Raw genomic sequence first — 17,471 nt, 5'->3', positions numbered from 1 at the left:
CTTTTATTTCTTTTTCTTCTCTGATTGCTGTGGCTAACACTTCCAAAACTATGTTGAATAATAGTGGTGAGAGTGGGCAACCTTGTCTTGTTCCTGATCTTAGTGGAAATGGTTTCAGTTTTTCACCATTGAGGACAATGTTGGCTGTGGGTTTGTCATATATGGCCTTTATTATGTTGAGGAAAGTTCCCTCTATGCCTACTTTCTGCAGGACTTTTATCATAAATGGGTGTTGAATTTTGTCGAAAGCTTTCTCTGCATCTATTGAGCATATATTATTTGTAGACTTTTTGATGATGGCCATTCTGACCTGTGTGAGGTGATACCTCACTGTACTTTTGATGTGCATTTCTCTAATAATTAGAGATGTTGAGCACCTTTTCATGTGCCTGTTTGCCATCTGTATGTCTTATTTGAAGAAATGTCTATTTAGGTCTTCTGCCCATTTTTCGATTGGGTTGTTTGTTTTTTGTTGTTGTTGTTGAGTTGTATGAGCTGTTTGTAGATTTTGGAAATTAAGCCTTTGTTGGTTGCATTGCTTGCAAATATTTTCTCCCATTCTGTAGATTGTCTGTTCATGGTTTCCTTTGCTGTGCAAAAGCTTGTAAGTTTGATTAGGTCCCATTTGTTTATTTTTGCTTTTATTTCTATTGCCTTTGGTATGATTTGTGACAGAGAATGTTTTGCCTATGTTCTCTTCTGGGAGTTTCATGGTGCCATGTATTATGTTTAAGTCTTTAATCCATTTTGAGTTTATTTTTGTGTATGGTGTGGGGGTGTGTTCTAACTTCATTGATTTTACATGCATGTCTCCAACTTCCCCAGCACCACTTGCTGAAGGGACTTTTTCCCATTGTGTATTCTTGCGTGCTTTGTCAAATATTAATTGACCGTAGGTGTGTGGGTTTATTTCTGGCCTCTGTTATTTAAAGATACAGTAAAACAGCATAAGAACTGAGGAAGGATTGGGGGAATCCACCTACAAGTCCAGAGCTGAGTGAGAGCACAGAACAGCATAAGGCATCAGTGTTGAGACGCCCACAGTGGATTATGCAGCTGTGGTCAGCTGAATAATGTCCCCAAAGATGTCCATGTTCTAATCCCCGAACGTTGTGAATATGTGAACTTACGTAGCAAAAGGGAGTTGGCAGATGTGGTCCAGTTAAGGACCTTGAGATGCACAGGTGACCTGGATTTTACAGGTGGTCCAGTGTCATCACATGGGTCCCTGTAAAGAGGACATCAGAGGAGTATTTGATTACAAGATGCTGAGCTGCTTGTTTTGATGATCAAGGAAGGGGCCACAAGCTCAGGATGGCAGACGCCTCCAGAAGCTGGAAAAGGCAGGAAATAGATTCTCCCCTGGAGCCTCCAGAAGAAACCAGCCCTGCAGATCCCTTGATTTTAGGGCTTTGGGCTTTAAAACTATAAGACGGCACATTTTTGTTCTTTTAAGCTACCAAGTCCTTGGTACTTTCTTAGAGTAGCCACAGGAAACTCAGACAGAATCCAGGGATGTTAAGTAGGGGGATAGCTGACACTTTCAGGGAAACGACGACTTATGAAGATTTGATGACTAGGACAGATGAGAAGTAACATAGGGAGAAAGATGTGTTTTTCAACCTGTTGATTTTCAGGACTGAGCATCTCCCTAAGAGACCGCAAACTCCGGCAAAGAAGGACTCAAGTGTCTTCGGGTCACCTTCCAAAGGGGAGCAGTATCTCTACCTGCTGCCCTGTCTGGCTCGATCCGTGAGAAGCAGCTGAAGGAGGGTTGCCAACATCCCGGCATGCGGAACACGGTGCAGGGATTCGGATGCACCGTGGCTTACGTTCCGGGGACACGGTAAGGAGCTTGTTAATCAATTACCGTCTAATTCTCATGGATCCAGAGCCGCCCCCCTTCCCTCCGAAGCAGATGTTGGAGCTGAAATGGTTTGTGTACCTACATAGACAATGTGGTTTTACTTCATCTCAGTAGATACAGTGGCAGCTCCTTTTCCCTCCTTGTCCTCTGTGTGGGCTCCTGAACGGCCTCTTTTTTCATCACCTCTGGGTCTTCTTCAGCCACCCAGCCAGGCTCTCCATGAATAACGCCTGAAAAAGAATGCACGGCCAAGGAGCACTGCACCGAGGTCAAGGCGGCTGAGGCTGAATCGCTGGTTTTTCTGCAGGGGTTCTGCCTTGCAATTGCAATTGAACTTCAAAGCCCCGGGGGGCGGTTCCTGCAGCAGGAATGCAATCGCCACTTCCAACCTACAGATCTCGGGTCGCAGAAGAGGCAGCCCACCCTCAAGCCTTTCCAGCCCAAGAGAAAGATGCTTTCCACTGCGGGGCTGGTAAGCTGTGCCTGTGAGCGCCAGGCTCCATCCCCCTCCCCCCTCGGTGCACCCTTATGCAAAGCACTAGCCTCTTTACTTTCTCTGCAAGATGGGAGGCTTGTGAGCTAAATTATGTGCCCCTACAGTCCATATGTTGACGCCCTGACTCCCAGGACCTCAGGATGGGGCTGGATTTGGAGGTGGGGTCTCTAAAGAGGGGATGAAGGTACAATGAGGTCACTAGGGTGGGTCCTGATCCCATAGGGCTGGGGTCCTTATAAGAAGAGGAGATCAGGAGGGGCAAGATGGCGGAAGAGTAAGACGCGGAGATCACCTTCCTCCCCACAGATACATGAGAAATACATCTACACGTGGAACTGCTCCTACAGAACACCCACTGAACGCTGGCAGAAGACGTCAGACCTCCCAAAAGGCAAGAAAATCCCCACGTACTTGGGTAGGGCAAAAGAAAAAAGAAATAACAGAGACAAAAGAATAGGGACGGGACCTGCACCAGTGGGAGGGAGCTGTGAAGGAGGAAAGGTCTCCACACACTAGGAAGCCCCTTCGTGGGCAGAGACTGCGGGTAGCAGAGGGGGGAAGCTTCGGAGCCACGGAGGAGAGCGCAGCCACATTGGTGCGGAGGGAAAAGCAGAGATTCCCGCACAGAGGAGCGGTGCCGAGCAGCACTCACCAGCCCGAGAGGCTTGTCTGCTCGGCCGCCGGGGCGGGCGGGGCCTGGGAGCTGGGGCTCGGGCTTCGGTGCTAGCCGGGAGGGAGTCCGGGAAAAAGACTGCAGCTGCCGAAGAGGCAAGAGACTTTTTCTTGCCTCTTTGTTTCGCGGCGCGCAAGGAGAGGGGATTCAGAGCGCCGCCTAAACGAGCTCCAGAGACGGGCGCGAGCCGCGGCGATCAGCGCGGATCCCACAGCAACAGGGACGCAGAGGGAAAAACGGAGAGACTCCCGCACAGAGGCTCGGCGCCGAGCAGCACTCACCAGCCCGAGAGGCTTGTCTGCTCACCCGCCGGGGCGGGCGGGGGCTGGGAGCTGAGGCGCGGGCTTCGGTCGGATCCCAGGGAGAGGACTGGGGTTGGCTGCGTGAACACAGCCTGAAGGGTCTAGCGCACCACAGCTAGCCGGGAGGGTGCACGAGAAAAAGTCTGCAGCTGCCGAAGAGGCAGGAGACTTTTTCTTGCCTCTTTGTTTTGTGGCACGCAAGGAGAGGGGATTCAGAGCGCCACTTAAACGAACTCCAGAGACGGGCGCGAGCCGCGGCTATCAGCGCGGACCCCAGAGACGGGCATGAGACGCTAAGGCTGCTGCTGCCGCCACCAAACAGCCTGTGGGCGAGCACAGGTCATTCTCCACACCGCCCCTCCCGGGAGCCTGTGCAGCCCGCCACGGCCAGGCTCCCGTAATCCGGGGACAACTTCCCCGGGAGAGCGCACGGCGCGCCTCAGGCTGCTGCAACGTCACGCCGGCTTCTGCCGCCGCAGGCTCGCCCCGCCTCCTCCGTACCGCTCCCTCCCCCCGCCTGAGTGAGCCAGAGCCCCCGAAGCAGCTGCTCCTTTAACCCCGTCCTGTCTGGGGGGGAACAGACGCCCTCAGGCAACCTACACGCAGAGGCGGGGCCACATCCAAAGCTGAACCCCGGGAGCTGTACGAACAAAGAAGAGAAAGGGAAATCTCTCCCAGCAGCCTCAGAAGCAGCGGATTAAAGCTCCACAAACAACCTGATGTGCCTGCATCTGTTGAATACCTGAATAGACAACGAATCATCCCAAATTTAGGAGATGGACTTTGGGAGCAGGATATATTAACTTTTCCCCTTTTCCTTTTTTTTGTGAGTGTAGATGTGTATGCTTCTGGGTGAGATTTTGTCTGTATAGCTTTGCTCTCACCGTTAGTCCTAGGGTTAGGTCCGTCCGTTTTTTTTTTTTTTTTTTTTTGGCTTAAAAAAATTTTTTTTCCCTAATAAATGTTTTCTTAATAATTTTTTCCTTATTTTCTATTTTTAAAAAAATTTTTTAATAAGTTTTTTCATATTTTTTATTTTAAAAAATTAAAAAAATTTTTTTTAATAAATTTTTTCTAAATAATTTTTTCTTATTTTTAGTATAAAAAATTAATAAATCTATTTTTAAAAATTAAAAAAAAATTTTTTTTCTTAATAAATTTACTCTTAATAATTTTTTTTCTTATTTTTTATTATAATTGCTTTATTTTATTTTATTTTATCCTCTTTTTTTCTTTCTTTCCATTTTTTCTCCCTTTTATTCTGAGCCGTGTGGATGAAAGGCTCTTGGTGCTCCAGCCAGGCATCAGGGCTGTGCCTCTGAGGTGGGAGAGCCAACTTCAGGACACTGGTCCACAAGAGACCTCCCAGCTCCACGTAATACCAAACGGCAAAAATCTCTCAGAGATCTCCATCTCAACATCAAGACCCAGCTTCACTCAACGACCAGCAAGCTACAGTGCTGGACACCCTATGCCAAACAACTAGCAAAACAGGAACACAGCCCCATCCATTAACAGAGAGGCTGCCTAAAATCATAATAAGGCCACAGACACCCCAAAACACACCACCAGACGTGGACGAGCCCACCAGAAAGACAACATCCAGCCTCATCCACCAGAACACAGGCACTAGTTCCCTCCACCAGGAAACCTACACAACCCACTGAACCAACCTTAGCCACTGGGGACAGATACCAAAAACAACGGGAACCACGAACCTGCAGCCTGTGAAAAGGAGACCCCAAACACAGCAAGATAAGCAAAATGAGAAGACAGAAAAACACACAGCAGATGAAGGAGCAGGGTCAAGACACACCAGACCTAACAAATGAAGAGGAAATAGGTAGTCTACCTGAAAAAGAATTCAGAATAATGATAGTAAGGATGATCCAAAATCTTGGAAATAGAATAGACAAAATGCAAGAAACATTGAACAAGGACGTAGAAGAACTAAAGAGGAACCAAGCAACGATGAAAAGCACAATAAATGAAATTAAAAATACTCTAGATGGGATCAATAGCAGAATAACTGAGGCAGAAGAACGGATAAGTGACCTGGAAGATAAAATGGTGGAAATAACTACTGCAGACCAGAATAAAGAAAAAAGAATGAAAAGAACTGAGGACAGTCTCAGAGACCTCTGGGACAACATTAAACGCACCAACATTCGAATTATAGGGGTCCCAGAAGAAGAAGAGAAAAAGAAAGGGACTGAGAAAATATTTGAAGAGATTATAGTTGAAAACTTCCCTAATATGGGAAAGGAAATAGTTAATCAAGTCCTGGAAGCACAGAGAGTCCCATACAGGATAAATCCAAGGAGAAACACACCAAGACACATATTAATCAAACTATCAAAAATTAAATATAAAGAAAACATATTAAAAGCAGCAAGGGAAAAACAACAAATAACACACAAGGGCATCCCCATAAGGTTAACAGCTGATCTTTCAGCAGAAACTCTGCAAGCCAGAAGGGAGTGGCAGGATATACTTACAGTGATGAAGGAGAAAAACCTACAACCAAGATTACTCTACCCAGCAAGGATCTCATTCAGATTCGATGGAGAAATTAAAACCTTTACAGACAAGCAAAAGCTGAGAGAGTTCAGCACCACCAAACCAGCTTTACAACAAATGCTAAAGGAACTTCTCTAGGCAAGAAACACAAGAGAAGGAAAACACCTACAATAACAAACCCAAAACATTTAAGAAAATGGGAATAGGAACATACATATCGATAATTACCTTAAATGTAAATGGATTAAATGCTCCCACCAAAAGACACAGACTGGCTGAATGGATACAAAAACAAGACCCATATATATGCTGTCTACAAGAGACCCACTTCAGACCTAGGGACACATACAGACTGAAAGTGAGGGGATGGAAAAAGATATTCCATGCAAATGGAAATCAAAAGAAAGCTGGAGTAGCAATTCTCATATCAGACAAAATAGACTTTAAAATAAAGACTATTACAAGAGACAAAGAAGGACACTATATAATGATCAAGGGATCGATCCAAGAGGAAGGTATAACAATTGTAAATATTTATGCACCCAACATAGGAGCACCACAATACATAAGGCAAATGCTAACAGCCATAAAAGGGGAAATCGACAGCAACACAATCATAGTAGGGGACTTTAACACCCCACTTTCACCAATGGACAGATCATCCAAAATGAAAATAAATAAGGAAACACAAGCCTTAAATGATACGTTAAACAAGATGGACTTAATTGATATTTATAGGACATTCCACCCAAAAACAACAGAATACACATTTTTCTCAAGTGCTCATGGAACATTCTCCAGGATAGATCATATCTTGGGTCACAAATCAAGCCTTGGTAAATTTAAGAAAATTGAAATCGTATCAAGTATCTTTTCCGACCACAATGCTATGAGACTAGATATCAATTACAGGAAAAGATCTGTAAAAAATACAAACACATGGAGGCTACACAATACACTACTTAATAACGAAGTGATCACTGAAGAAATCAAAGGGGAAATCAAAAAATACCTAGAAACAAATGACAATGGAGACACGACGATCCAAAACCTATGGGACGCAGCAAAAGCAGTGCTAAGAGGGAAGTTTATAGCAATACAAGCCTACATCAAGAAACAGGAAACATCTCGAATAAACAACCTAACCTTGCACCTAAAGCAATTAGAGAAAGAAGAACAAAAAAACCCCAAAGCTAGCAGAAGGAAAGAAATCATAAAGATCAGATCAGAAATAAATGAAAAAGAAATGAAGGAAACAATAGCAAAAATCAATGAAACTAAAAGCTGGTTCTTTGAGAAGATAAACAAAATTGATAAACCATTAGCCAGACTCATCAAAAGAAAAAGGGAGAAGACTCAAATTAATAGAATTAGAAATGAAAAAGGAGAAGTAACGACTGACACTGCAGAAATACAAACGATCATGAGAGATTACTACAAGCAACTTTATGCCAATAAAATGGACAACCTGGAAGAAATGGACAGATTCTTAGAAATGCACAACCTGCCAAGACTGAACCAGGAAGAAACAGAAAATATGAACAGACCAATCACAAGCACTGAAATTGAAACTGTGATTAAAAATCTTCCAACACACAAAAGCCCAGGACCAGATGGCTTCACAGGCGAATTCTATCAAACATTTAGAGAAGAGCTAACACCTATCCTTCTCAAACTCTTCCAAAATATTGCAGAGGGAGGAACACTCCCCAACTCATTCTACGAGGCCACCATCACCCTGATACCAAAACCAGACAAAGATGTCACAAAGAAAGAAAACTACAGGCCAATATCACTGATGAACATAGATGCAAAAATCCTCAACAAAATACTAGCAAACAGAATCCAACAGCACATTAAAAGGATTATACACCATGATCAAGTGGGGTTTATTCCAGGAATGCAAGGATTCTTCAATATACGCAAATCAATCAACGTGATACATCATATTAACAAATTGAAGGAGAAAAACCATATGATCATCTCAATAGATGCAGAGAAAGCTTTCGACAAAATTCAACACCCATTTATGATAAAAGTCCTGCAGAAAGTAGGCATAGAGGGAACTTTCCTCAACATAATAAAGGCCATATATGACAAACCCACAGCCAACATTGTCCTCAATGGTGAAAAACTGAAACCATTTCCACTAAGATCAGGAACAAGACAAGGTTGCCCACTCTCACCACTATTATTCAACATAGTTTTGGAAGTGTTAGCCACAGCAATCAGAGAAGAAAAAGAAATTAAAGGAATCCAAATCGGAAAAGAAGAAGTAAAGCTGTCACTGTTTGCAGATGACATGATAGTATACATAGAGAATCCAAAAGATGCTACCAGAAAACTACTAGAGCTAATCAATGAATTTGGTAAAGTAGCAGGATACAAAATTAATGCACAGAAATCTCTTGCATTCCTGTATACTAATGATGAAAAATCTGAAAGTGAAATTAAGAAAACACTCCCGTTTACCATTGCAACAAAAAGAATAAAATACCTAGGAATAAACCTACCTAAGGAGACAAAAGACCTGTATGCAGAAAATTATAGGACACTGATGAAAGAAATTAAAGATGATACAAATAGATGGAGAGATATACCATGTTCTTGGATTGGAAGAATCAACATTGTGAAAATGACTCTGCTACCCAAAGCAATCTACAGATTCAATGCAATCCCTATCAAACTACCACTGGCATTTTTCACAGAACTAGAACAAAAAATTTCACAATTTGTATGGAAACACAAAAGACCCCGAATAGCCAAAGCAATCTTGAGAATGAAAAATGGAGCCGGAGGAATCAGGCTCCCTGACTTCAGTCTATATTACAAAGCTACAGTAATCAAGACAGTTTGGTACTGGCACAAAAACAGAAATATAGATCAATGGAACAGGATAGAAAGCCCAGAGATAAGCCCACGCACATATGGTCACCTTATCTTTGATAAAGGAGGCAAGCATATACAGTGGAGAAAAGACAGCCTCTTCAATAAGTGGTGCTGGGAAAATTGGACAGGTACATGTAAAAGTATGAAATTAGAACACTCCCTGACACCATACACAAAAATAAACTCAAAATGGATTAAAGACCTAAGTGTAAGGCCAGACACTATCAAACTCTTAGAGGAAAACATAGGCAGAACACTCTATGACATAAATCACAGCAAGATCCTTTTTGACCCAGGTCCTAGAGAAATGGAAATAAAAACAAAAATAAACAAATGGGACCTAATGAAACTTAAAAGCTTTTGCACAGCAAAGGAAACCATAAACAAGACCAAAAGACAACCCTCAGAATGGGAGAAAATATTTGCAAATGAAGCAACTGACAAAGGATTAATCTCCAAGATTTACAAGCAGCTCATGCAGCTCAATAACAAAAAAACGAACAACCCAATCCAAAAATGGGCAGAAGACCTAAATAGACATTTCTCCAAAGAAGAGATACAGATTGCCAACAGACACATGAAAGAATGCTCAACATCATTAATCATTAGAGAAATGCAAATCAAAACTACAATGAGGTATCATCTCACACCGGTCAGAATGGCCATCATCAAAAAATCTAGAAACAATAAATGCTGGAGAGGGTGTGGAGAAAAGGGAACCCTCTTGCACTGTTGGTGGGAATGTAAATTGATACAGCCACTATGGAGAACAGTATGGAGGTTCCTTAAAAAACTAAAAATAGAACTACCATACGACCCAGCAATCCCACTACTGGGCATATACCCTGAGAAAACCATAATTCAGAAAGAGTCATGTACCAAAATATTCATTGCAGCTCTGTTTACAATAGCCAGGACATGGAAGCAACCTAGGTGTCCATCATCGGATGAATGGATAAAGAAGATGTGGCACATATATACAATGGAATATTACTCAGCCATAAAAAGAAATGAAATGGAGGTGTTTGTAATGAGGTGGATGGAGTTAGAGTCTGTCATACAGAGTGAAGTAAGTCAGAAAGAGAAAAAGAAATACAGTATGCTAACACATATATATGGAATCTAAGGGGAAAAAAAATTTTAAAAAAAAGGTCATGAAGAACCTAGTGGCAAGATGGGAATAAAGACACAGACCTACTAGAGAATGGACTTGAGGATATGGGGAGGGGGAGGGGTGAGATGTGACAGGGTGAGAGAGTGTCATGGACATATATACACTACCAAATGTGAAATAGATAGCTAGTGGGAAGCAGCCGCATAGCACAGGGAGATCAGCTCGGTGCTTTGTGACCACCTAGAGGGGTGGGATAGGGAGGGTGGGAGGGAGGGAGATGCAAGAGGGATGAGATATGGGAACATATGTATATGTATAACTGATTCACTTTGTTATAAAGCAGAAGCTAACACACCATTGTAAAGCAATTATACTTCAATAAAGATGTTTAAAAAAAAAAAGAAGAGGAGATCAGGACACAGACACACACAGAGGGACGACCCAGGGAGGAGAGAGAGGCCTCAGGAGGAACCAGCCCTGCCCACACCTGGATCTCAGATTCCAGGACTGGGAGAGATACATGTCTGTTATCTAAGCCACCAAGTCTGGAGTATTTTGTTACAGCAGCCCAAGCGAACTCAACACCAAGTTGAGTTATAACAAGCATTTCTATCTGTCTGTCTCCCAAAGTTTATATATAATAGATACCCAAGTATTCACAAGTATGTGAGTGTATGCCCAACTGTATATATAAAATATATCCTAAGTGGTGAGAATCATAACAAAACATGTTCAGATGCATATGTTAACTGCCAACTGTATTTTCATTTAAAAAATGGGAGGGTATAAAGAAATCTTTAGTTTTTGAATGTGGGTAAATAGAAGGCAAGATGGTGTTTTCTGGATTCTACAGAACTCAGGCACTGTGTATGTACATGGGAGTCCCTCTGTGTGTGTTTGCATGTGTCTGAGTCTGTGTGTGTATGTTTGCTTGCGTGTCTGTGTACATGCATGTGTCTTTATGTGTTTCCATCTGAATGTCTTGTCTGTGTGCATGCAGGTGTGTCTCTATGTGTGGGTGCCTGTGTACAATAGTGGCATGTGCACCCAGTTTTGGGAGGTTGCCTGGAAGGTGGTTAGTGATGGAGATGGGACCCGTGAGGCAACTGGCAGCTCAGAAAGTTAATCCAGATTTGTGTCATTGTCACCGACATAGTGAGGATCTGCTGGTTCCTGTATCCTGAATCTCCAGGAGAGGAGCAGACCGCTTCCCAGGGGAATCTGAGTCAGCTAAGTAAATGCTGCGGCCGTTTGATGGAGACACCAAGTGATTTATATTGGGGAACCTCTGAAAAATACTGTAAAGCCATTACCTTCTTTGAACAGACCATCTGTCTCCCGGTATCACTGAAAAACAGCCATCGCAGCCCAGCCTGGTCAGTTGCTAATCAAGGACATGAGTTAGTTAATAAGGCAAAATAATTAGATGATTAGTGTCATGACCTACCTGTTAAGTGCCCATCTTATATTCTAATGCCTATAATCACCGTCTCAAATGTTTGGGGGTAGAAAAATCCAGCAATGACACTGTCTGATATGGATTCTCTGATATTTTCTTGAAAGAACCAAGGGACTCGAACGCAGGAAGCAGTGCCACTCGAGGACATCAGGGCAGCGCTGACAGCCTTTAATACGTCAAGGATTCAGCAGTGTCCATCACAAACCTTTCCTTCTCTTTGATTGCCTGAGATTTTTGTCACGAGATGTCTGGGATGCTGATGAGTCACTAGGGACGTGAAATCATAACTAGAAGAAACGCCACCAAGGAAACAGTGTGTCACAGGTCAGCGTATGTGTTCGACCCTTCCTGACAACATCTCACCACCACAGAACGGACGAGACGCCTGTGTTATCCTGACGTAAATGTGGACCCCAGGAGAAACCAGCTCTTTGGACCCACGGTAACTGTTCCTGGGAGGGCATTATTGGGGGTGGATTTCCCAAGATGCTGCTTACGAGTCATTCCTTGGAAAACCCGAGATTGTAGAGAACACTGATCCAGATCACAGGATGGGGATGACCTAAAAATGGACCCCAGGGGAAAAACAGTTAAGTGGGTTGTTATGGCTCTACCGGTCCGACCAAATAAGGGATGGTGGATTTATGATCAGATTCTGAATTCTAGAACAGGAAGGGATCTGGAATGAACAGAAGCGCAGACGCCCAGGGCTCAGCTATGTGCAGGTTTGTTTGTCACGACTGTTTCTGGACCCAGAGGGAACCGGGTAAGGATGGCAAGACTCATCAGGGCTGTGTCCCCGCAGGACGTAAGGTCTACTTAGCAACTGGCCCCTCCCTCCCTGGGGCCATGTGTCATCATTCAGCCCGTGGGGGTCAGGGTAGTTCAGAGGGTACTTGCTGAGGTTGCAGACCTGGAGATCCAGGATTTGGGGGAATTTGGTGCCGAGAAGTGTCCCTTCCTTTTCTTCTCTTTTCCACGAGGAAGCTCAGCTCATCCACGGGTGTGGAAAGCTGAGAACGAGGTTCAGAGCTGCAGGCTGGCTCAGTGGTCCCCCTCACCAAGCACCGTAGGGGGGCATAGGGTCATCAGGGAAGGGCTTCGAGAAGCACGAAAAGCCGCATGGACGGACCCCCGGGAATGGACATGATGACGAAGGTGATGTACTGTCTGTCCACGGAGCATCTCCCGTTTCCTATCATAGGGTCCTACAAGCGCGTTTTCATTTCCTCCTGTCCTTAGGGTGTATTTCTTAATACGGATGAGCGTTTGAAATTAGGTTGTGATGTTGTCTGATTTTGGTGCCCCCTCCCCTTGAAGGTGGGCTCTGTGGAGCAGAGGTGGGCTCTAACTCACTGTGACATGATCACTGTGACACGACAGCGTCCAGCCGGTGCCTCAGGACGGTCTCCAGTGGTGGGGTCCCGAGGACGAGTCTTAAGGAAAGTGATACGTGGCCTTCAACGTCTTTAGTCTGAAGGGAAACAGCCTCGAAGAAAGTAATATTCATGTCCGCACTACCCTGTATTATATGTGTGTGTATCTAATAAATATAAATAACTATTATAAATATGGCAATATGATAGACATACAATATGATTTATAATATACAACACACATATAGAATGTAAAATGTATAACATTTTACAGCATGACAGTTAACACATAAGGTATAATTTTTAAGTTGTAATGCATAGTATGTATTATATAGTGTACACATATTATAAATTATATAATGAGTATAATTGCATATATTATACATTATATATGAGTATATCTTAATACATAATAGGTGTATGTATAATGTATAAATATATGTATTATATACTTATATATTGGTATATATTAATATATATATTAATATATATGTGTATAATGAATATAATGTATAGACATATACAACAGAATATATAATATACATTCTAACAAATGATTGACATGTAATTGTATACAATATATAATGTACAGTATATAATTAATATAATGTAAAATCATAATGTAAAATATAACATGTATATGAAATATACTATATAATATACAATTTAATGTACTAAAAATTACATAGTATAAACTTAAAATTAAATACTAGACACTATATATGTATATTATATACAAAAAATAGTATATAATATATAGTTATATACTAGTACATGGTAATATATATATACAACATATAGTACTATATATTAATACTAGTATATACTAGTATATATTACTATATGTATAAGGTATATTGTAGTATAGTAATATATACTAGTATATACTAGTATTAATAATCTATACTGTGTATTATGTGTTCACTGTACATAATCTATATTATGTATATTATATATTAGATATAATATACATAATATAGCAATATAATAACCGTATAACATATATTATACACAATTTAACGGACGTCCTGTTGTTGGCTACCTAGCTTGCTTCCATTGTTTTTGAACTTTCTGTTGCGCCTGGATGCACACCCTCACTCACTTCCCTGGGGAAGTGTGGGTCCCTTTCCTACCACCTCCCCACCTGCTCCGTGGCCCCCGCTCTGGGCACAGAACCCCCCCCCCCGGTGTCACCCTGCCACCCGGTTCCCCGCAGTCGCCTCTGTGCTCCTCACTCCAGAGTCCCCACCTCCTTGCCTGTCACCTCCCCGGGTAGGACATCACCCAAGTCCCACCTGTGCTGCACCATCCCAGCCTCTGCAACAGCCGAGCTCCTTCTCCTTCAACCACCAGCCTCACCCTGGATGTCCAGAGCTCCACAGTAACCTCTTCACTCGCCTATGAAATAAGTAGTTTTAAAACTATCAGCTGCTCCTTCCTTTCTCCTGCCTCTGGACCCCCGTCCTCCCCTGACCCTGCATGAAGATGGTCCCTGAGGTCTGACCCTGGCGTCCTCTCCCTGATCAGCATGATGGGGCCAATGGATTCTGCCATCTCTCACCTTTATGGAAGCTCCAAAACCTGTCGCTCCCTCCAAAGTGAAGTAAGTCAGATGGAGAAAGACGAACACTGTAGGGTCTCACTTGTATGTGGATCTAAAAAATACAACAAGGTCAAAAAGAAGCAGACTCCCAGATCTAGAGAACAAACGAGTGGTTCCCAGTGGGGAGAGGGGAGGGGGAGGGGGGCATTATAGGGGGAGCAGAGCAAGAGGTACAAACTACTAGGTAAAAAATTAGCTACAAGGATATATTGTACAGCACAGGGAACAGAGCCACTGTTTCATAATAACTATAAAGTATAACCTATAAAAATTGTGAATCACTGTCCTGTGTGTCTGCACCTTACGCAACACTGTCCCGTGTGTCTGCACCTTACACAACACTGCCCCGTGTGTCTGCACCTTACGCAACACTGCCCCGTGTGTCTGCACCTTACGCAACACTGTCCCGTGTGTCTGCACCTTACGCAACACTGCCCCGTGTGTCTGCACCTTACGCAACACTGTCCCGTGTGTCTGCACCTTACGCAACACTGTCCCGTGTGTCTGCACCTTACGCAACACTGTCCCGTGTGTCTGCACCTTATACAACACTGTACTGTGTATCTGTACCTTATACAATACTGTACAGCAACTACACTTCAATGTGTGCTTCTGCTGTTTACAACAGCCAATACACGTCAATAAACAATTTTGTTTTTAATCTGTAGGTCCCTCCAGTAAACCGCTTCCTTCCTGAACTTGGCCCGTCACTAACAAAGTTCCCTCCCCCATCAAACATCACAGCTGCTAAGCTACCTGAAATCCAGACATTGGGAATTGATTTCTGTGGCTGAGGAAGTGGGTCTCACCTTTGTCTCACCCTAACACAAACCAGGGTGAGCGGCCTTTGTGGGGTACACTTCCATGGGGTTACCCAGATCTTCAGGGAACTCCAATTTCCTGCATAAATTGTTCTCCTTTTTCCCAGTGTGCTACTTAGAAAAAGGACAATAAATAATAAAATAATTCACGTAAATATTCAAAAGCTAGCGATGTGTTAAGAAAAATAGGAAACTAATGAAAAAGGAAAATTTGTTTTTAAGAAAGAGCAGCAAGCAGAACAATGGTTGCCAGGGGCTGGCAGTGGAGGAACAAAATTGGCAACAGAATGACAAGAGAATGTGGAAATGTACACAACTCACTGGCGGTGCTGATTCCACAACCGTGCACAGGGCTTAAAACTCACCCAACTGTCCACCTGAAAGGGTTGCTTTTACTGAAAAAAATGACGTCTCAGTAAACTTGAATTGAAAACAAAAGGAGCCTAATCGTTTTCATTCCTTTCCTGCATTAGCAGCACTAAGTCCAGTGAGTCAGATGGGTGAAGATAAGCACAAGCAATTCTTTCATTTTTATGTAAAAAATGTGTGCTTTTGCTGTTTACAATAGCCAAGACATGGAAGCAACCTAAATATCCACCGAGAGAGGAATGGATGAAGAAGATGTGGTGCATATACAATGGAATATTACTCCCCATAAAAAAGAATGAAATAACGCCATTTGCAGCAACAAGGATGGACCTACAGATGATCATACTAAGTGAAGTAAGTCAGATAGAGAAAGACAAATACCATATGATATCACTTACATGTGGAATCTAAAAAATAATACAAATGAATCTATGTACAAAACAAATAGACTCACAGACATAGAAAACACACTTATGGTTACCAAAGGGGAAAGGGGGGAGGGATAAATCAGGAGTTTGGATTGACATACACACACCACTGTACATAAAATAAATAAACAACAAGGTCCTACTGTGTAGCACAGGGAACTCTACTCAATACTCTGTAACAACCTATATGGGAAAAGAGTTTGAAAAAGAATAGATACATGAGGGACCTCCCTGGTGGCGCAGTGGATAAGAATCCGCCTGCCAATGCAGGGGACACGGGTTCGAGCCCTGGTCCGGGAAGATCCCACATGCCGCGGAGCAGCTAAGCCCGTGAGCCGCAACTACTGAGCCTGCGCTCTAGAGCCTGCGAGCCACAACTACTGAGCCTACGTGCTGCAACTACTGAAGCCCACGTGCCTAGAGCCCATGCACTGCAATGAAGAGAGTAGCCCCACTCGCGGCAACTAGAAAAAGCCCGCGCATAGCAACAAGGACCCAACACAGCCAAAAATAAATAAAATTAAATCTTAAAAAAAAAAAGGGAATAGATACATGAATATGTATCACTGAATCACTTTGCTGTACACCTGAAACTAACACAACACTGTAAATCAACTATACTACAGATAAAATACATTTTTTAAAAATTGTAATTTTCATGTTAAAAAAAGTGTGCTTTTAAGGCACTGTCCAAATGAACAACTCTTTCCTTGAGGATTTTGTCTGCATTCACGCTTTCCTTTGAGACAGTGTCTGGGGGTGGGGTCCTTCGTCATCCTACCTGTGGCCATGCTCCCGATGATACTGCTGTACACGAAAAATGGGTAAAAACACACCCCTTATCTTTCATCATCTGTTTTGGCCTCGTTGCCTATTAAAAATACCCTTAGATAAAAGGAAGAAAAGAAAGCATTAAGGTATGGAATTGCACCACTACCAATGTGTTCCCACCATCCGGGCAGGCATCCAGCAGAGGCAGGTGGTGGGTGATGTAAACCAGAGTCCTGCCCGCCAGCCGTGAGCACACTCGACACGGCCACTGGGGTACAGCCGATGGTCGTGACGGGTGGGGCAGCCCTGTGGGAAGGGCAGGGGCACACCGAGGGGGATGCCAGCGGTGTCCGGATTCCACAGGTGCTTGAGAAGCAGCATGCCCGTCGCCACTTCTGGAATCTGCAGATCATCCCAGCACAGTTTCTAAAGGAAAACCTGTACAACTGAACCACAGGTGAGGACAGACAACCGAACGGAATCCCCTGTGAGTCCCAAGGACACGGGGTGGCACAGCCGGACCCACAGAGGACCCTCCCACCGCCCTGAAAACTACCTTCCACAGCTTTAGTTTTAAATCATGGACTCACCCGAGTGCCCCCGGCTGTGTGGTTGTGCCTGGCTGAGAGCTGACTTGACTTTTACCCCATGCCATGTTCCCTGGGAGTCCTTCTGGAGACCCCGTTACAGACTGTTTACAACAGCTGAGACGTGGAAGCAACCTAAGTGCCCATCGACAGAGGAATGGATAAAGAAGATGTGGTACCTATACACACAGTGGAA

At 43.5% G+C, this 17,471-nt stretch overlaps 1 long non-coding RNA gene across 1 annotated transcript in view; it reads left to right on the top strand.

Annotated features, from left to right (window-relative positions):
* The window catches only part of LOC133082514 (uncharacterized), a 130,757-nt gene extending 128,926 nt beyond the window's left edge, over positions 1-1,831 (top strand). Inside the window, exon 5 of the long non-coding RNA XR_009698958.1 lies at positions 1,638-1,831. This is a non-coding gene — a long non-coding RNA (uncharacterized LOC133082514). The remainder of the gene's footprint in view (positions 1-1,637) is intronic.
* Positions 1,832-17,471: the final 15,640 nt, after the last annotated feature.

The sequence above is a fragment of the Eubalaena glacialis genome, chromosome X (assembly GCF_028564815.1).
Source record: "Eubalaena glacialis isolate mEubGla1 chromosome X, mEubGla1.1.hap2.+ XY, whole genome shotgun sequence".
Classification (NCBI taxonomy): Eukaryota; Metazoa; Chordata; class Mammalia; order Artiodactyla; family Balaenidae; genus Eubalaena; species Eubalaena glacialis.
Note: the sequence above shows the minus strand (reverse complement) of the source record. Positions and strands in the feature narration are given on the sequence as shown.